Source organism: Notothenia rossii (genome assembly GCF_949606895.1).
Source record: "Notothenia rossii genome assembly, chromosome: 3".
NCBI classification, from domain to species: Eukaryota; Metazoa; Chordata; class Actinopteri; order Perciformes; family Nototheniidae; genus Notothenia; species Notothenia rossii.
Window position 1 is genome coordinate 55,944,215 of NC_136901.1, and position 21,490 is coordinate 55,965,704.

General features: G+C 42.7%; 2 long non-coding RNA genes across 2 annotated transcripts; one reads left to right on the forward strand and one right to left on the reverse strand.

Annotated features, from left to right (window-relative positions):
* Positions 1–340: 340 nt before the first annotated feature.
* Positions 341–2,807, reverse strand: LOC307033625. The gene is made up of 4 exons (XR_013806584.1): positions 2,743–2,807; positions 2,361–2,426; positions 2,229–2,282; positions 341–1,746 (listed from the first exon to the last, which is right to left on the reverse strand). It is a non-coding gene; the product is annotated as an uncharacterized lncRNA (long non-coding RNA).
* A 477-nt stretch (positions 2,808–3,284) lies between these two features.
* Positions 3,285–5,000, forward strand: LOC307033624. Its single transcript, XR_013806583.1, has 4 exons — positions 3,285–3,344; positions 4,154–4,210; positions 4,310–4,374; positions 4,763–5,000. It is a non-coding gene; the product is annotated as an uncharacterized lncRNA (long non-coding RNA).
* Positions 5,001–21,490: the final 16,490 nt, after the last annotated feature.

Below are 21,490 nucleotides of genomic sequence, written 5' to 3' on the forward strand. Positions count from 1 at the left end.
TACCATGGTACCTCCGATACTATAGTACATGCCACAGTACCTCAGATAACTGGTACTCCATAGAGTATTCAAATGGTACTACAGACATTACCATGGTATGTATCATTATAATCACTCAAGTCCCATTGCATGCATTTTTTTTTTTTTTTAAATGTGAATGCAAGTATTATACCTTGTTTAGTATTTTTCATTGCTGGTTTTAGTTGGTTTCCCTTTAGGTAACATATATTTTCATCTTCTTTTTCAACACATCTTCACACAAAATAGCCAAAGAATTACACTTTAGATAAAGATGTTCTCAATGTTGTTATTGAATTTGACAACTGAGTTCATACAGCGCTTCAATGTGGCGTTTTACTCACATATTTAGAAATATCCATACAGATTTGCCCAGTCACAGACACAAACACACATGCATTACAAAATACAGTTAATAATCAAACAGTGAGTTATACAAAAACAATAATAGTAATAATAGTATAGTAATAAAAACACATTTAAATCATCATATATGTGCAAACAAATTGAGTCTCAACAGTTTGTGCTAGCCCTCAACATTTAACTTGTCTCAAACACAGGCATTTTCATCACATATAGCTTACCCCCATGTTCAATTGCAATACATTTAGCTATGATGTCCTCACATGTCAATACACACAATTCATTGGAGATCTTTACTTTTACAAGAAATGTTGCAATGTTTGTATGGATCTCTGCATCATAGATAGCTGGCTGTATGTGCTCCTGCTGCAATGGCTTGTAGAAAACAAGAAGTTATCGGCAACAACAGTTTGCACCTCTTTCACAGTTGCAGGGTTTTGGTACAACAATCAAGGACTCTACCATACCAAAGCAATTTGAGGTTTCTATTACTGAATTATTTCTTTTGAAATGCATACCGTAGTCTCTGGTGGTGACTAAAATGTTTTTATACACACAACGCTTATATTCAGTTACACTATTAAGATGTTGGTACCTTGTGGGTGTACTGTTTTGCAGTACAGCAATCTCCCTCACATTTAACAGTCTGTGAGAGCGACATCCTAAAGTGAGTAAATGTTCTCTTATGCAGTTTGCTGACTTCGTAACAATGTTACTACTGGTCAGGGAAAAGAAAAAATCTTGCATTTCTCTGCTTGAATCCTGGAGTAAAGCATTTCCTTTTCTTACAACTTTCTGATATGAAAAAAAATTCTTAAAAATCTGTGATGAAACTGATTGCATGCCAGAGTACAACTGCAAGAGTTTTCCATTCATGTCTTCAAACACAAATACTGAATTGGCCCATAAAAGACCCCAGTCCCTGGCACTCTGGGTAAGATGTGTCAACATATGGCAGTTATATGAACAATGTTCAGGTCCATAAAGATCTGGTACTTTTGCTACAAATTGAACTAAACATAACTCTGCACAATTGAGCTCATCGTGAGTGGCAAACTGGGATAGGAGGATGTGAACCGCACATGCAAGAAGCATCCAATGTTTGTAGTAAAGTCCTGGCAAAACAGTCCTTAATATTACAGGGGAATAGAGAAGAGCAAATGCCCTCCACTCAGAAGCTTTCCAATATATCCTCTCACTTAAGCGCCTAGGATTTCTTCTAATTTCATTTGGTGGCTTAATCTTACACAAAGCTTTGTCCAGGTCATCTAACTGAAGACGAGTCAAGTGAAAGTTCTTGTTGGCATAATGGGCCACTTCGGGAGTGTCGTCACCAGATAGAACTGAGTAAGCTCTATCTTCATTCTATAATACAGAAGTTGCAGTGATACAGAAAGTTAGTCGTGATCATATCCAGTCCTGTATTTAGGCCAGGTGCAGAAGAGCATTTTCCCAGGTAATTTATCCTGTATGTCAAGTTTCTGTCTTACAAATTGAAAATACTACATGTCTGATCATTTCTGTAGCTTCAACCTTCACTGAGTTTACAATATACTTTAATCACATCACACAAAAATAAATAGACCATAAAGTTGAAACATGAACCAACAGTGGATCCTGTGTCTACATTACATCAATTTGAATTTCAAGTGGACATGTAAGAAACAATCTAATTAAACAAGGAGGTTTCAGGATGAACCAGTCACTTTATTTATTTTTTAATATAAAGACTTCTGTTCCCCCAGTTTACTTCAGGAAACTGCAGAAATCTGTTGTCATCAGTGATGGCAATCTTAGTTTTTAATTGATAATAGACCCAATATAATAATGAAAACAATCTTACACACCATTACATCTTTGCCTGCACTTTCATCTGAAGTGTTTGTGCCACGGTCAGAGTTCTGTAATAGAAGAGCAGCAGAAGTCGTAGTTAAGCCAGTTTGTCTTTCTGGAACAAAGTGGACCTGCACAAATTATACCATTTCATGGTTTGGATCTTCCCCTCCGTCCTCTGATGACCCTCCAGACTGAGAGACAGCAAAAGGCTATAAGATAAGATGGATCTTTATTGATGCCCATAGGGAATGCAGGTGTTAGCATGCAGCAACAAAATATATTTAAATGGGAAGGTAGCAGTGCGGGTGAAAGTCGTGTGTGCATACAGTGAAAATAATGTTAACTATAAGTTATAAAATAAATCCTGATACATTTTGTTAAATATTTATAACCCAACTTCTTTTGTGTCGGATAAATCTGTATTCTTATCATCATAGAAAACTGTGTTGTCTCTTACTGCTACCTGTAATGTAGCAAAGTTTTTTTTTTAATAAGTAAAACAATCCCTGCATGTTTATGTTGTACCATTTCATGTTGTTGATCTGTTCCTTCGTCGTCTGCAGCCATCTCTACTTCATCGTCACTCTGAGAGACAGAAAAGTTTAAATCAAATTAATTCAATAAAAAAAGAGGAGCTATTCCTGAGACAGGCATCATAAAAAGAGCATTCAAACAGGATACAAAGACAGTATGACAGACGAACGATGACCTTGTGGCAATGCACAGTGGCAATGCATTAAAAGAAAATCAGTGACCAAGTAGCAGAGTCATAGTTAAGTCCACCAGAGAGTCCAATTTCTTAAGTCTGTGGATCAGTCAATGCAAAAAACTACCATTTCATGATGTGGATCCTCCCCTCTGTCATCTGATGTCCTGCCAGAATGGTGATCAGCCTGAGTTAAAGCAAAAGGCTACACAATAACTATCCTGATAATATGATTTTAATGAATCTAACACAACCTCATCGTCACTGTAATACACTATACTCTCACCCACCATTTGATCTTCATTTGAAGCTTCATCACTGGATGAGTCAGAGTCTGTAAATTGATAAAATCACACAGCTTGGGTTGCTGCACTGGAGAGGGAGAATTATTCCCTCAGGAATGCTTTGAGCATCATTGAAGGTATGTTGATTTCACAGTAATATATTTTTTAGCCACAGTAGCAGCATGAAGCTGTTTTGCAATTTACAGAATGTTTGTCTCCCAGTCAGTTAACTAGCTAGTCCACCACTTCAGTCTTGACTCAAATGTATCAACATTTTCATTTTTTCATTTAATCGTTTATTGGAATAGGGACAATGCCTATTAATTAACACTTAAGACAAATAATGCTTCAAGTGTAAATATGCCGGATTTTAGCTTTGAGCTAATTTCCATCCGTAGTCCCTCACATACAACATATAAGAACATGACATTTGTAAACATAGCAACAAATAAACACATGATATGCAGAAAGAGCAAGAGCAGCACACACAAGCATTTACCACATGGCAGTACACTATAGCAGCAACGACATATTAAGTGCAAGAGAAGATACAAGAGATGCAAAATCAAAAATCCAAGACGAATCCAATTTCCAATTGTTGAATCCCAGGTTTTTTTCTGTTTTAAGTTAAATGTCTCTACAATTAGTGGTTGTAATGCATTTTTTTTTAAAGATATCCATATATCCCTCAAAGTAAATCAAAACCTGAAAATGTTTGTAGTTTTCCTTACGCACCATCTGGCACCTTATGTAAAAATAACCTAAAAAGTTGTGACATTCCCATCAGCCCTACATACATACTGTACACTTTGTTTAGGGCTAGTTAGCTCATGTTAGCATGCCAATACACCAAACTGAGATGGTAAATTCTACCCCTTGTAATTTGGCTTTAGACTTCTTATCTTTATTCAATGAGAGAAATTGCTAATAATCACTGTATTTGTAGGTCTCCCTAGGATGATTTCCTCAATGCAGCAGCTCACTGAGCAACACTCAGACCGTGGTATGTTTTGTTACTTGTTTACATCTGCTGTGTCTTTAAATCAGCTTTGTGTTGTCATTTTTTAAACTTTGTTTATTTCATGAAAACACTCAATTAAAGAGAGAAAACCAGAAGAGGAAGGAAGATCTACGGCTCACACCTCAACTGCTGGACCAAGTTTGCAGGTACATGATAGGTTGTTGTGTAATCACATTAATTACAGCTCTTGTTATTAGTATTGTTCTTGGGTATAAATCAAGTAGATTGATTTAACTGATCACTAATTGATGGAAGTGCAATCATTACCTAAACATAATTGTTTAAACATCCAAATTAGAACTCATAACATTTAATTATATTTCCCCATATTTATATTTATTTTGGCCATGGCATTGTTTCTTGTTAACCATTTTAGTCCACGTTAAGGCGTTAAGGCCATGTTGCTCCGGCTTCTCATTCTGTGCCTGATGTTCTGTCTGTGTGTGTACCTGTCTGTCCGTATGTCTATGTATCTTCTCTGTAGTTTCTTATTAGTAACAAAGATTATTGTATGTATTTTTTTTAAATATGCAGTCTTCCACAACACATCTGCCTAAGGAGGATGGTGGGATTTCCACCGATGCTGTCTGTCTGGTAAGTTTCATATTGTCTAATAAGTATACTATCAAGTATGTTGATTTGGATGATTTTAATTGTTGTCTTAGAAACACAATAGTGCTATTTCAAATCATGTCCTGATAATATGACACAGTGTGTTACTTATTTTATGTTCTTAGGATATTAAACAAGCCATAAAAGATCGGTGCAACAAGGCCACAGCAGCTAAGTACACCAACGACCTAATGCAGGGTCTGTACACAACAGCGTTTATGGCTGCTCACAGCGTGACTGGGCTTGGGGCATCAAGCAAGGGGGAGACACGATCATCCCTTCCTTCTGCTGAACTCACGAAGATTGTTTGTAAGTAATTAGTGTGGCCGCGAGCTGTTTTGTGCCATCATGACGCAAATGGTGTTATTTTTTTATATATTATAATGAAGCGCGAGTTGTGTGCTCGAGTCTTCCTGCCTGCCGGCTGAACTCTGCAGCCCCGCGATGAGGGTCTAACTTCAGCAGCTACATTACTACCTACGGGTGCGTTCGTTAACAGTAACTGTGCGGTCCGGAGTCACTGTGGCACAGACTGGACCGCTGGTGAACTGCTGTTAGAACAGTTCAGGTGTTCAGAGCAGAGCTCACTGTCGGAGCGTCAGAGCGTGATGTGATCTGATTTTTTTTTCTGTCGCAATATTATTTAAATAATTGTTTAGCTAGCTAACTAACATTGTCACTATGCTAACGTTAGTACTCAAATCTTGTGCTTGAGTAAAAGTAAAAATACTCAGATCTTGTACTTGAGTAAAAGTAGAAGTACTCAGGTCTTGTACTTGAGTAAAACTAGAAGTACCAGAGTGTCAGAATACTCTGTTACAGTAAAAGTCCTGCATTCAAAATGTTCCTCAAGTGAAAGTAGAAAAGTATTCTCATCAAAATATAGGGAAAGTAGCGACAGTAAAAGTAGTCATTGTGCAGATTGGTCCATTTCAGAATAATAGATATGATATGTTTTATAATGATTGATCATGAAAGTGTTCTCAAAGCTGGTAAAGGTGCAGCTAGTTTGAATGACTTTGCATACTGCAGGGTAGCTTGTGGATTTACTCCAGGTGGAACTAAAGTCTGATTTAACACTTGATTAGATTTCACATCATTCATCCACATCTGTGAAGTAACTAAAGGTATTAAATACATGCAGTGGAGTAGAAGTACACCATGTACCTCTGAACTGTAGAGGAGAAGAAGAACAAAGTAGCAAAACATTGAAATACTTAAGTAAAGTACAAGTATCTCAAAATTGTACCCAAATATAGTATTTGTTGAGTTTATGAACTTAGTTACTTTACACCTCTGGCTATAAATATAGAAAGGCTAAGCCTTGCACAGAGGCATGAAAATACATTTTCAAAATGCTCAACAGTGCTGCCAAAATTATAAACTGACTGCTACACAATTAAAATAATCCCACCTCAGCTCCAATGACCTCTTTGAGCCATTTCAATCCGGTTTCCGATCAAAACACAGCACAGAAACAGCTCTTCTGAAAATCACAAACGATTCCTCCTCTCCTCTGACTCCGGCAACCTGAACATCCTCATCCTCCTCGACCTCACTGCAGCATTCGACACCATCAACCACGCCATCCTGCTGTCCCTCCTCGAATCATCACTCAACATCACTGACACTGCCCTCTCCTGGCAGAAATCCTACCTCACCGACAGACATCAGTTTATCAACATCAACAACTGCACCTCCTCCACTGCTCCTCTGTCCCAAGGCGTCCCCCAGGGTTCGGTGCTTGGCCCCCTCCTCTTCATCCTTTACATGCTCCCCCTTGGCAAAATAATTTGTCGCCACAACCTTCAATTGCACTGCTATGCCGATGACATCCAACTTTATATCTCAACAAAAACCATCACCCCCACAACACACTCCACTCTCACCAACTGTCTCTCAGAAATAAAAGCATGGATGCAAACAAACTATCTCCAACTGAACAGTGCCAAATCAGACATCATCATCATCGGCCCCCCATCCCGTATCAAAGACATCCAGAATTTCAACTTCACCATTGACAGCTACACTCTATCTACCCCCCCTCACATCCGCAACCTCGGAGTCAATTTCGACAGTCAGCTCAAATTCAACCACCACATAAATCACATCACCAGGACCGCCTTTTTCCACCTCAAATCATTGCCCGTCTCCGCCCATCACTCTCCTCCTCTGCTGCTGAAATCCTGATTCATGCATTCATCACTTCACGACTCGACTACTGCAATAGCATCCTCTATGGCATACCATCCAACCTCCTCAATAAACTCCAACATATCCAGAACTCTGCTGCCCGCCTCCTCACCCACACCCGCTCCCGAGACCACATCACTCCCATCCTCCAGAACCTCCACTGGCTCCCCGTCCGTCAAAGAATCCACTTCAAAGTCCTCCTCATTACTTACAAAGCCCTCAACAACCAGGCCCCCCCCTACCTCACAGACTTGCTGCACCACCACACCCCTTCCCGCTGCCTCCGCTCATCAGAAGCCAACCTCCTATCCATCCCCACCCGCACCAATCACCTGGGGGGACAGAGCCTTCTCCGTCGCTGCCCCCTCCCTCTGGAACTCACTCCCACAACCCATCAGAGACTGCACCGACCTCACCACCTTCAAAAAACTCACAAAAACTCACCTCTTCAATCTGGCTTTTAATGTGTGATTGTTTTTGTATTATTTGACTTTAAATTTAACTATATATTTATTTGTTTTCCCTTTCTTGTATTTTCTTTTCTCTTCACTATTATCTGTAAAGCGTCTTTGAGCACCTGTAAAAGCGCTAACAAATTAAATCTATTATTATTATTATTATTATTAAAATAAATGCTTTTATATATTTCTATTAGATGTGACTCTTTAGCGTTTTTGTTATTATTACAACTGCTGCTTTAGTTGTTCTGACTGCTAAAATCCTCTGTTATTCCTAAATTTAAAGCCGATTTTCCGTGGGGTGGGGTGGTCGGGGGGCTTGGATCCTTGTCACCTTTTTCATACCTGATGAGTTTGCATCCCTGCTGTCTACCTGACTGTCTGTCTGTTTTTGTAATTTGTCTCTTCATCTGTTAATTCCCCTTTTCTTTATTTCTTTCTCTCTTTAGGTGTTAAATCTGTCTTCAAAGAGAAGACAGAGGCGGAGATCAAGGGCTACATGTGCCAGAAACTCTCCAATTCGGCGAAGATCCTCAAAAGGAAAACATTAAAAAAAAAAAAATTTGTTCGGCCACGTTAGGCCATTATGTTTTTTCATGCAATATTGTATGTTCGGTAGTATAAATTAAAAATGTTAATCCATGTATTATTTGTATTTGCCTCAGTCCATTATTTTTATTTGATATAGCCTACCATTGTACATTCTACAATATCTACAGTTTGGTACAGGTTTGACACAAATACAATAACATATGTATTTACCATGGTAATTGTTATGGGGTAGTGGGTTATCAAGCCCTCCAACAGCCATATGAAATGTTACCATAGTACTTGTACCATAGTACCATGGTATATTTACCACGGTACACGTACCACAGTATTTTTTGACAGATAGTACCATGGTATATTTTATAGTACCATGGTATTTGTTCCATAGCACATATAGTAATGTACCATGGTACATACCATGGTTTGTACCATGGTACAATCTGTCAAAAATACCATGGTACATGTACCATGGTAAATATACCATGGTACTATGGTACAAGTACTATGGTAACATTTCTTATGGGAGATCAAAAAGTTCAGATTCATTTTACAATAAATCAAGGAATTATGCACTTCTACAAACAAAAACAACATAATTAAAACATTTAAACAAACTACTAAAAGTAGATGAACTACATTATTCAAAAGTTTCCAGTAACCTCTGATAATAACACAGGGAAAATAAACGAGGCATCTCTTTTCCTCTCTCTCTCTCCTGACATCACGTCAGTATCAGGGTTAGTCAAAATGAATCCCTTGGCGGTTCTAGTGTTCATTTACCCCTTTTTTGTCTTGTCTTTGTTTAATCGATTTGAAAAACCAAGTCTAACGTAGCTTAAACTTAACGTTAGCTTTCTAGCTAACACAACACAGTCACGTAGCCTACCTTTCTCTGTGTTTTTTTTTTGTAGTGACGAATGAAGTGGGATGTTGTGGTGGTCCTGTCACTGATCGTTATGCTGCAGACCCTGCATACAGCTGTTCTCTTCTTATTAGTGTCATCGACAAAATAATCCTTGAATCCAAACTTAACTATTTTTGGAGTAAAGCTAGCCGCTGCCATGTTAACTGACACTCCTGCCGTCTAGTGGGTTGCCGGGTTTGCGCGCATTGGCGTAATAATCACGTTTTTCGGAAAAAACTAAACATAATATCCCACTACAAAAACAAATGCAAATATATAATTTTAAACAGTCAAGTCCTTTCAAGTCATCTGTCACAAGCTTAAGTCAAGTCTCAAGTCATGAATACCAAGTCAAAATCAAGTCAAGTCTTTTATCAATGTTAGTCAAGCAAGTCTCAAGTCAAAAAATATGCGACTCGAGTCTGACTCGAGTCAAGTCATGTGACTCGAGTCCCCACCTCTGGCCTACAGTCCGCGGCACTGTGAGTGCAGACGTCGATGTGTCCCATTATCTTTCATATCACATCATATCACATCATAATGTATCATATATTTCCTTATCTGAGTCAGCTGAGCCGTATCTGGCCGTGCAACACTCACAGTGTCACATACTGTATGCAGAAGTATTATTTTAAGCAACACATTAAGTTGACGAAACATTAGAGCCAAATGTAATTAAAGTCAGATCGTGTCTTAGACGGGGCAGTGATATCATAAACCTGTTAACCCTTTGGAATCCTGGGCTAATTTGGCCGTTTTCGCATACTTTTGATTTGTCTTACTAAACCCCATTAAGAAATGTTTGGCATGTCAATGTTTGGTATCTTTTTTTTAAGGACAACCTCACCTATATAACCTGATAGTTATTTATTTCATTTTGAGATACTATATGAACATTTTGGACCCAAAATCACAAAAAAGCGTAAAAACTGATTTTGAAAATGATATTATTTTTCATATAGGTAACACAAACATACACAACGAAACCATTTGAAAGCTGGAAATATATACATGGGATGTCACTATGATAATGTGAAAGTTTGATTGAGGTAGCATGATCCTATATACACATTTTATGAACAAATAATAGGTGTATCCATAGGCTTTTTTCCCTCATTTCTCAAGTTCTTTCAACAGTGACACAGTAGGCACAAAAAAAACTTTAAAAGCTTAAATAATGTACATGGGATTTCATTCTGATAAGGCAAAAGTGTTATTATAAATATAATACAAATATATTTATATTACACAAATCTGTTTTTTCTGTCTTTATCTGTGCCACGCTTCAAAGCAGTTCTATTTCGTATATGGTTTCGCCCTCTAAGGCTATCGCTATTGGGTAATCCCCCTGCGCCCCCGCGCAGCACTGAAAAACTTGTAGTCCACGCCCACCCGCAAGGTGGGCCCCACCCTCGGGCCTCCTTCCAGTATAAATAGGAAGGTGGCCCGGCAATCTGCTCCCTCTTTTTTTCGTCAAACTAGCACAGTTACTGAAGCACAGCAATTAAGAATCATCATGAGCAACAACCGCGTCCGTGGTTGTCCCTCATGTGGCTCTGGGTTCATAATGAGTTATGACCTGCAGAGATAAAAGCAGTATGCGAATCCTGCCGGGGGTCAGAGCACGCGTACGCAGCTCTAAACCAGCAGGTAGCATGCACTGCGCTCGTCTCCCCTCGGGCGACAGGAATCGGCGAGCGGACACTCTTGCTGCTGTGGCCGAGGAGGACGATTGGCCCGTCCAGGCTTACGAGCCCGCGGACGGGGCCTCGTATCCCTGGGGCAGAGTGCCGGGCAGGAGTCCGAAGCAACTCCTGCCCCGCCTCCCTCCACGGTTCACCGTTCGGTTCTCCCCTCCCTCCTCTCCCCCGGACGGGGGAGACAGAGTCGGAGCAGGGTGCCAGCTTGGCGGCCGAACATGCTTTCCCCCTCTCCGTCACCACAGCATGGCGGCGTCTGTTACGGAGACGGCCAGAAAAGTGCTACTGGACGCTCCAATCAGCCCGGATGGGCTGTTCGGACCCCAGTTCCACGCCATGGTGGAGTCCATGAAGACGGCCGCGGAACAGGTGGACGGCATTCGCCAGCATGTACAGCTGGCTCCAGTCGGCTGAGCTGCCACAGCGGCACCAACGCCCGCAGCAGCCGTGGCATCCACGCCGGCCACAGGAGGCCGCAAGCGGAGAGACGCCCACAGCAACCGCCCCGGCGGCTGCAGGGGCTCCGTCCCACGTCTCCGCTCCCCCGCCACTCCAGAGACAGGGTCTCCCGGCGGCCAGTCAAATGGGAGTGAGGCTCCCCCGCTCCTGGTCGGCTCCGCGAGTGCCTCCGAGGAAGCGGAGCCGGTAATTAAGCCGGCTGCCACTAATCTGTTGATTAAGTAGACAGCAGGGCTCCCTGCAGAAGCCTGCTCGCGGCATTCCTCTGTCCGAGATACGCCTCCTACACACGGTCATAACCCATGAGCGCCGGTATAACGCCTCATGTGGACAGCACTGCACACACCTCCACTCATCCCCTGAGCGTGTACACGCCTTATGATGACAGCCTGAGTGAAACGCAGCGTGTGGAGGTTTCCTCGCAGCCCTTTCGCCTCACGGGCAGCGGCGGCGAGGGCAATGCCCCGCCTCCCTCCACGGTTCACCGTTCGGTTCTCCCCTCCCTCCTCTCCCCCGGACGGGGGAGAAAGAGTCGGAGCAGGGTGCCAGCTTGGCGGCCGAACATACTTTCCCCCTCTCCGTCACCACAGCGCGGCGGCGTCTGTTACGGAGACGGCCAGAAAAGTGCTACTGGACACTCCAATCAGCCCGGACGGGCTGTTCGGACCCCAGTTCCACGCCATGGTGGAGTCCATGAAGACGGCCGCGGAACAGGTGGACGGCATTCGCCAGCATGTACAGCTGGCTCCAGTCGGCTGATCTGCCACAGCAGCACCAACGCCCGCAGCAGCCGCAGCAGCCGCGGCGTCCACGCCGGCCACAGGAGGCCGCAAGCGGAGAGACGCCCACAGCAACCGCCCCGGCGGCTGCAGGGGCTCCGTCCCACGTCTCCGCTCCCCCGCCACCCCAGAGACAGGGTCTCACGGCGGTGAGTCAAAGGGGAGTGAAGCTCCCCTGCTCCTGGTCTGCTCCGCGAGAGCCTCCGAGGAAGCGGAGCCGGTAATTAAGCCGGCTGCCACTAATCTGTTGATTAAGTAGACAGCAGGGCTCCCTGCAGAAGCCTGCTGGTTTTAACCTATCGGTTAATAAACCTGCAGAGCTTGCGGCATTCCCCTGTCCGAGATACGCCTCCTACACACGATCATAATAACCCATGAGCGCCGGAGTGAAACGCAGCGTGTGGAGGTTTCCTCGCAGCCCTTTCGCCTCACGGGCAGCGGCGGCGAGGGCAATGGCGTGGCTCGTCACCATGACGACCATTACAGCACATCACAGAGAAGCCAGAACGGGGGAATGAGCAGTATTCCAGTGCCCCCAGCGGAAGCGCCCGCAGCGCCACGGCGCCAGGGCTCGCTGCAGAATCCTGCTGGTTTTAACCTATCGGTTAATTAACTGCAGAGCTCGCTAATTAAGCCGGCTGCCACTAACCTGTTGATTACCAGCAGGGCTCGCTGCAGAAGCCTGCCCGTTTTAACCTTGGTTAATAACCTGCAGAGCTCGCGGCATTCCTCTGTCCGAAATACGCCTCGTACACACGGCCTTAATAAACCCATGAGCGCCGTTATAACGCCTCATGTGGGCAGCACTGCACACACATCCATCCATCCCCTGAGCGTGTACGCGCCTCATGATGAGAGTCGGAGTGAAACGCAGCGTGTGGAGGCTTCCTCGCAGCCCTTTCGCCTCACAGTGGCGGCGAGGGCAATGGCATCACAGAGAAGCCAGAACGGGGGACTGAGCAGTATTCCAGGCTGAGTGCCCCGAGCGGCAGCGCCACGGCGCCAGGTCTCGCTGCAAGAAGCCTGCTGGTTTTAACCTATCGGTTAATAACCTGCAGAGCTCGCTAATTAAGCCGGCTGCCACTAATCTGTTGATTAAGTAGACAGCAGGGCTCGCTGCAGAAGCCTGCCGGTTTTAACCTTGGTTAATAACCTGCAGAGCTCGCGGCATTCCTCTGTCCAAGATACGCCTCCTACACACGGTCATAATAAACCCATGAGCACTGTTATAACGCCTCGTGTGGACAGCACTGCACACACCTCCATTCATCCCCTGAGTGTGTACACGCTTCATGATGAGAGCCGGAGTGAAACGCAGCGTGTGGAGACTCCCTGGCGTGGCTCGTTGCCATGACGACCACAGAACATCTCGAGCATGTGCGCCCGCTCTTAGAGTGTTTCTCAGAGTGGCAGCACGTGTGTCTGATGGACAGATGGATGAGCAGGCTGATCAGCAGAGGATACGTCCTGCAGTTCGCCTCTCCCCCCCCACAGTTCAATGGGATACAGGAAACACTCCTGTCCTCCCAGAAGCTATGTCTTGCGCTCCAATCCGAGCTGCTGGAACTCCTGTTGAAAGAGGATATTTCCAGGGTTCCTCAAAGGGAGGAAAATCAGGGGTTTTCACTCCCGTTATTTTTCTAATCCCGAAAAAGACTGAGGAAATGAGACATCCTCGATCTGTCAGTATTCCACATGCTGACGATCAAACAGGTGCTGCAATGTGTTCACCAGGACGACTGGTTCACTTCCACCTGAAGGATGCATACTTCCACGTACCCATCATCCCGAAACACAGGAAATTCCTGCGTTTTCCATTCAGGGAATATCAGACCAGACAATCGTTTGCCGTTCGGATATTTCAGGCTCCTCGCATTTGTGTAGAGAAGGCTGGAGCCACTACACAGAGGAGGGATGAGAGTGTGGTTTTCTCTGGACGACCTGCTATTTGCTGGCTCGCCCCAGGGAGGAAGCCGCTTTACAGACGCTACATCTCGTATCGCATCTGTCAAAGCCTGGGTTTCATAATAAATTGGAAGAAGAGCTGTCCTCTTCCCTCTCAAACAATCGTTTATCTGGGAGTGGAGTTAAACTCAGCCAGCATGAGAGCGCGACTCTCGCGGTAGGGAGGGGAAGAACGGACAGCTCTCCTCCGGCGTGTCACAACCCACACAGCCCTCTCCGTGACGCAGCTGCTCGGCGTTGGCAACAGCTGGTCACGTGATGATCCCCCTGAGTCTCTTCCAACAGGGGGACTCCAGAGGTGGTTCATTCGCTGCAGAAGCCTGCTGTTTTAACCTATTGGTTTATAAACTGCAGAACTCGCGGCATTCCTCTGTCCCAGATATACCTCCTACACACGGTCATAATAACCACGAGCACCGTTATAACGCCTCGTGTGGAGAGCATGCACACACCTCTCATCCCCTGGGCGTGTACGCGCCTCATGAGGAGAGACGGAGTGAAAGGCAGCGTGTGGAAACTCTCTCGCAGCCCTTTTGCCTCACGGGCAGCGGCGGCGATGGCGTGGCTCGTCACCATGAAAGACCATTACGGCACTTCACAGAGAAGCCTCTCCCCCCAGCAGTTCCATGGGATACAAGAAACACTCCTGTCATCCCAGGAACAGAGTCTTGCGCGGTTTTTACCCCCGCTATTTGTCTAAGTCTCCTCTGTCCTGTGCGCGCGCTGTCTTGCTAGTGGCGCGCACGGCTGCCTTGCGCCATTCTCAGCGCCTGTTTGTGCACTATAGAGAGAGCTCGACCGGGCAACCTCTGTCTGCACAGCGGCTGTCACACAGGTTGTGTGAGGCTGTGTCACAGGCATGTCTCCTCTGGGGTGGACCTCCTGGAGAACGTCAATGCGCACTCCACCAGAGGAATTTCCTCCTCCACGGCTTTGCACGGAGGAATGTGGAGTGGAAGATATTTGCACGGCTGCATCTTGGTCTTCCCCCTGTTCATTTATTCATTTTTATTTGAGTGATGTCTCCCATTCCTCTCTGACACACCCTGTACTGGGTGTCCTGTCGGAGTGAGTGACGTCAGGGAGCCAGCTGTGAGCCTTTCTCCTGCCTCTCGGCACGCGGAGAGCGGCCCATTTCCCCTCTTATAGGAGGGATGTTCCTTTTTCCTCTGACACACTTTGTACGGAGTGCCTGGTCAGAGTGAGTGACGTCAGGGATCCAGCTGGGCGCTCTCCTACCTGTCTGACACGCAGAGAGCTGCTGTTCCCCCACTACGATCGCAGGACGAGGTGGGACTTTCGTCTCTACTTTCTCACAGCGGCCGGTATGTATTGTTCCCAGCCTTCATCCCGTCAGGAAGATAGGCATGTTTTGCTATGTTCCAGGTACGGTGATGAGCCATTACGCATGGCACATCAGGCAGGGGGGTGTTATTGAGCAGGTATGTCTGTGCTTCTAGTGCCGGGCGGACCCAGTGGGGCGCAGACTACATCAGGCTTCGCCCTTAACCCAATAGCGATAGCCTTAGAGGACGAAGCCATATACGAAATAGAACTGAGGTTACCTACTGTAACTAGCTTCTATGAGTAAATGGCGCAGCCCTCTAAGTGCGGGGCCCCACTGGCTCTACGAATAGCTGAAGAAAAGTTATGTTGTATGGGAGCAGATTGCTGGGCCACCTTCCTATTTATACCGGAAGGAGGCCCGAGGGTGGGGCCCACCTTAGCCACCGATAGCCTTAGAGGGCTGCGCCATTTACTCATAGAAGCTGGGGGTTACAGTAGGTAACCTCAGTTTCTGTCAACTACGACACAGAGGGCAACATCACAGGCTCCTCCTCCTCCTCCTCAATGTCAAAAAACCAGCTCATAGCTTGACTCGCGTTCAGAGTTCTCTTCATCATAGTTGAATCTTCAAAACTCTAAATCTATCTAACTATATCTAAATTCTCAATCTTTGTCTGTCACTTTACTTCAATCGCAGTCTCCTGCCGTCTCTCTTTGTCTCCCGCCGCCTGTCTTCGTATATCTTCGTCTCTCTTCATTTCCCGCCGTCCCTCTTCGTCTCCCGCCGCCTGTCTTCGTATATCTTCGTCTCTCTACATTTCCCACCGTCTCTCTTTGGTTCCCACCGTCCCTCTTCGTCTCTTTTCGTCTTGCTTCGTATCACTCCGTTTACCTGATTACCTCACCCCCTCCCTGGTAAATACATCCTGTTGAGCAGAATCTACAGTTTCCAGTATTTTCCGTTTCTTAAAATGATAAAATACGGCAAAGATATTAAAATATGTGCTTCCATTATTCATACTTTTTAAATATATTTGTATTAACTTTGTATCATCGTATCTCCGTGTTTATTGGGTCTTTTTGCATGAAACAAAGACTGGCATATAGTTTCAAGCCAGTACTTTCGACAGAAATACACATATACATCCTGTTGAGCAGGATCTACAGTTTCCAGTATTTTCCGTTTCGTAAAATAATAAAATAAGGTGAAGATATTAAAATATGTGCTTCCATTATTCATACTTTTTAAACATATTTGTATTAACTTTATATCATCGTATCTCCGTGTTTATTGGGTATTTTTTTGCATGAAACAAAGACTGGCATATAGTTTCAAGCCAGTACTTTCGACAGAAATGCACGGCAATGTTGTAAGGAAACAGGTCATGTCATCTGATCACGCCGGCGTGACGGTCGTACAGGCCTCTGCAATGAGACCCTCACGCTGCGCCTGAGTCTCAACTCCCAGAGTGTTGCAAGCCTCTCCCTGTTCCTTATTTTGATTAAACAGACATTAAGCTTCCCAATGGTGTGGTCTTCGTTTTGTGAAAAATGTGATTACCTCACATATGTTGCTGTTGTTGTCTTTTGTGATAGTTAAATTGCTCCTGCGGACTTGAGCCAGCCATTCTTTCCTCCTCTCTGTGTCAGTGGGGAAACCTTACATTCGTACTCCTTTCTCTGAGCGCTTGGAGCATCCCCAGGCAGCACAGCAAACCATGGGGGGGACGATATGCCAGGACAACACAGAGGAAAAGGCAGAGACAAACTGCATGCATGCTATTCAATGTTTATTGAATTCCAGTTATTTACTGTCAGTTGACCATCATTGATAGGCACCTGTCGATCCGTCCTGTTCTTTCTGAAAGTCATAAAGATGACATTACTCATTTAGATTACTTATGTCCTCAATTACCATGGGATTACTGAAACCACCATGAATTAAAGAAATGGTAGAAATGAATCTAATCAGAATTTTGAAACCTTCCTTCTCATCCCCTCCCTCTAAATATATCAATAAACATTAGGATGTGATGCTCCTGACTACCATACAAGTTTAACCCTCCGGTATCATTCGATTGGACTACGCAAATTAGTCATTCGAGACAAAAATGTCCACTGCAAAAGACTTTGATAAAAACATTATATTAAAAAAAAATGTCACAACTTTTTTGGGTTCAATCTTTAAAGCAACTTCCGCCCTAATAGAAAATACCAAAAATGTAATCGTTTTCAGGATTTTAACCCTTTAAATGCCATTTTGAAAACGTGAAACCGCGGTTTTTTTCATGATGAAAACAGAGAAAATGAGTTATTTTCCAAAAAATACATATCTGGTGACTTGCTGTTTTTCTTTTTATAACAGTCTTGGATATGTCAAAGATTAGCAATAAAATAGATTTTTTTGCATTAATAGTTTTTGCACAAAATCAGATTGCACAAAAAAGTTACATATTAGTCATTCGCGAAAAAAATGTCCACTTCCAAAAACTACTCTAAAATGACAACAGATTAATATTTTTTAAAACTTTTTGGGGTTAAATCTTTCAATCAACTTCAGTCTTGATCAAAAATACCAAATGTTAAATTATGTTCAGGATTCTAACCCTTGAACTGCCAGTTTGAAAACATGAATTTGCGTTTTCTATGAAAAACATGCAAAAAAAAGGCAGTTATTTTCCATATAATGAATGTTGGGGGGGTCGGCTTTTCTTTTTTTTTATCACAGTCTTGGATATGTTAAAGATTAGCAACAACATTTATTTTGGTTGATTATTAGTTTTTGCACAGAATCAGATTAAACAAAAAACTCACACATTAGCCACTCGTGTCCCATCCACTCCCATTATAACCACATCTTTTGATCTCTCCGCCATACCGGTATAAAATCATGCATTTTGTAATGTCAGGGTTTTATATTGGAGGAAAATAGTTCAATTTGTCCTTTTTATTCTATATCACCAGATGTGACATTTTACCATTGTATTACATACTTGTCATTTCTTGGTTTCTTTGCCTGTTGTATAATGGGGCCCTGACAGCCATTGGAATACATGTATAAAACTAATATGATGTAGGTGTGTTGGTATGGATGTGGAAGAGTGGTATCAGCTGAGAAATGTGTGTGTGTGTGTGTGTGTGTGTGTGTGTGTGTGTGTGTGTGTGTGTGTGTGTGTGTGTGTGTGTGTGTGTGTGTGTGTGTGTGTGTGTGTGTGTGTGTGTGTGTGTGTGTGGATGTACAGTGTGTGTGTACAGAGACAACAATATACAGTAGATTTGGTTTACAGCAAGTCACAGTTTTCGCCTCATATCTCTCTTTCTTTCTCTCTCTCTTTTTCTCTCACTCCCTCATTCCCAAACTCATACACACTCGTACATATTAAACCTCCTTATACCTTGTGTGTGTGTGTGAGTGATTGTGTGTGAGAATGAGACAGGACTAAGTGTGCTCTCATGGCGTTTTGTTTTTCATTTGTGCTGTTTCATGTGTCTTTGAGGTAAACAGATGTATGATCTTGACCCAGCTTGACCTCGATGTTTTGAATTGTTTGGAACTTCAAAGTCCTTTGATAATGTCTCTTTAGCAAACAGATATATACAGCCATACATACACTCCTTGAAGTAAATAAAAACACTTGGCTGCAAAGCCAAAGCTTCAAATATGTGTAGTTTGGCTGGATGGTCATTTCATTCCTGTGATACGCAACAAGCAGTAAGATGAAGAGGAGCTTCTCTGTGGGACAAGAGGTCTCATGCAGCCCGTAACTTCAGCTGCAGGACTCATCCCCTGTCTCATTCTCACACACAATCACTCACACACACACAAGGTATAAGGAGGTTTAATATGTACGAGTGTGTATGAGTTTGGGAATGAGGGAGTGAGAGAAAAAGAGAGAGAGAAAGAAAGAAAGATATGAGGCGAAAACTGCGACTTGCTGTAAACCAAATCTACTGTATATTGTTGTCTCTGTACACACACACACACACACACACACACACACACACACACACACACACACACACACACACACACACACACACACACACACACACACACACACACACACACACACACACACACACACACACACACACGCACACACACACACACACACACACATTTCTCAGCTGATACCACTCTTCCACATCCATACCAACACACCTACATCATATTAGTTTCATACATGTATTCCAATGGCTGTCAGGGCCCCATTATACAACAGGCAAAGAAACCAAGAAATGACAAGTATGTAATTCAATGGTAAAATGTCACATCTGGTGATATAGAGTAAAAATGACAAATGTAACTATTTTCCTCCAATATAAAACCCTGACATTACAAAATGCATGATTTTATGCAATGGTGTGGTATGTGGTAACGGTATGGCGGAGAGATCAAAATATATGGTTATAATGGGAGTGGATGGGACACGAGTGGCTGATGTGTGAGTTTTTTGTTTAATCTGATTCTGTGCAAAAACTAATAATCCACCAAAATACATTTTGTTGCTAATCTTTGACATATCCAAGACTGTGATAAAAAAAAAAGCCGACCCCCCCAACATTCATTATATGGAAAATAACTGCCTTTTTTTGCATGTTTTTCATAGAAAACGCAAATTCATGTTTTCAAACTGGCAGTTCAAGGGTTAAAATCCTGAACATAATTTAACATTTGGTATTTTTGATCAGCACTGAAGTTGATTGAAAGATTTAACCCCAAAAAGTTTTTAAAAATATTAATCTGTTGTCATTTTAGAGCAGTTTTTGGAAGTGGACATTTTTGTCCCGAAGGACTAATATGTAACTTTTTTGTGCAATCTAATTTTGTGCAAAAACCAATAATGCAAAAAAATCAATTTTGCTGCTAATCTTTGACATATCCAATACTGTTATAAAAAAAAGAGCAAGTCACCAGATATGTATTTTTTGGGAAATAACTCATTTTTCTCTGTTTTCATCATGAAAAAAAACAGCGGTTTCATGTTTTCAAAAGGACATTTAAAGGGTTAAAATCCTGAAAATGAATACATTTTTGGTATTTTCTATTAGGGCGGAAGTTGCTTTAAAGATTGAACCCAAAAAAGTTGTGAAAAAAACCTTTTGCAGTGGAAATTTTTTTCTCGAATGACTAATTTGCGTAGTCGATTTGTTACACAGTGAATTAAAGACCGATTTGAAAAATTGAAATTGGAATTCCAAAATATAGCGAGAAAATAGCCTTGTTACAAAAACCAGGCCATTTGCACCAACACAACCAAAGTTATTGCAAAATGAAAAGTAAAAAATGACCCATATGGACAAAAACGTCCACAGTGATACCGGAGGGTTAAGAAGATAATATTTGTTTTAAACAATTCAAAGCAATAAACAACAGCAACAGGCTCTTTAACCAAGGCAACGTTAGCCTAACATGTATATGTTAACAGGTAAGATAGCTGTTCACACTATGTATATTTTCTGCTATTTTATTTCTATTTGAGATGTTTACATTTTCGATTGTTTAATTCTAGTCTTTTAACTGTCTTATGTACAATGCCTTATCTTTTGCTGCTGCAAAGCAAACATTTTCCCAAATTGGTATCAATAAAGTACTTCTTATTTTATCTTAATCCTCAATACTAGCACATTTAACTTTTTTAAATATTGATGTAACTACATACACATCGATATGTTGTATAAATATTGCAAATCAAAACCTTTATTCACTACTTATTACCAAAAATCGTAGTTCTATCTCCGGTAATCATGCATTCAAATGTCCCACCACGAACTTCCGGGGAACTATTGAGTCTCTCTGAACCACGTGACGATCAAGCATTTTGGACTTCCGTTGTCGTAACTCTTCTCTCTATATGGCGCTGCACTGGGCTAGACCAAGTTAATTTTGGAAGAGTGGATTAAAAAGCAGAGCTGCCACTAAATAAATGTATCCTGAGACGTTTAGGAAATCAAATTTAAACGTATCCGCTATAATGTATGTAGTCCCTGTCACGTGAAATGGATTTTTTCTTCAGCCTGTCTATTTTTGCAATCTTTTTTGAACCAAGACAGCTTCCAATGGAACATACTGTATGATGGCTGTTATCTAAAAGTGGATGTTTTCCTTATATGTTAAAGTGTTTAGTGGTGGGTAGAAATCTAAATATGATGTTTTCTTCCACTTCCCTTCATCAAAGAAGTTATGTTACTATTTACACTTCCCTGTGATAGTGGAGTTGATGTTATAGATCACTAACCAACCTTCCGTGTTGAATTTAAATTATTAATCTATTTTCCTTTTTTCAAAATTGCTTCTGCGTTTAATTTCTACTATCCTTTGTGTAAAAGAGCCACACACTTTAGGTTTCACATTA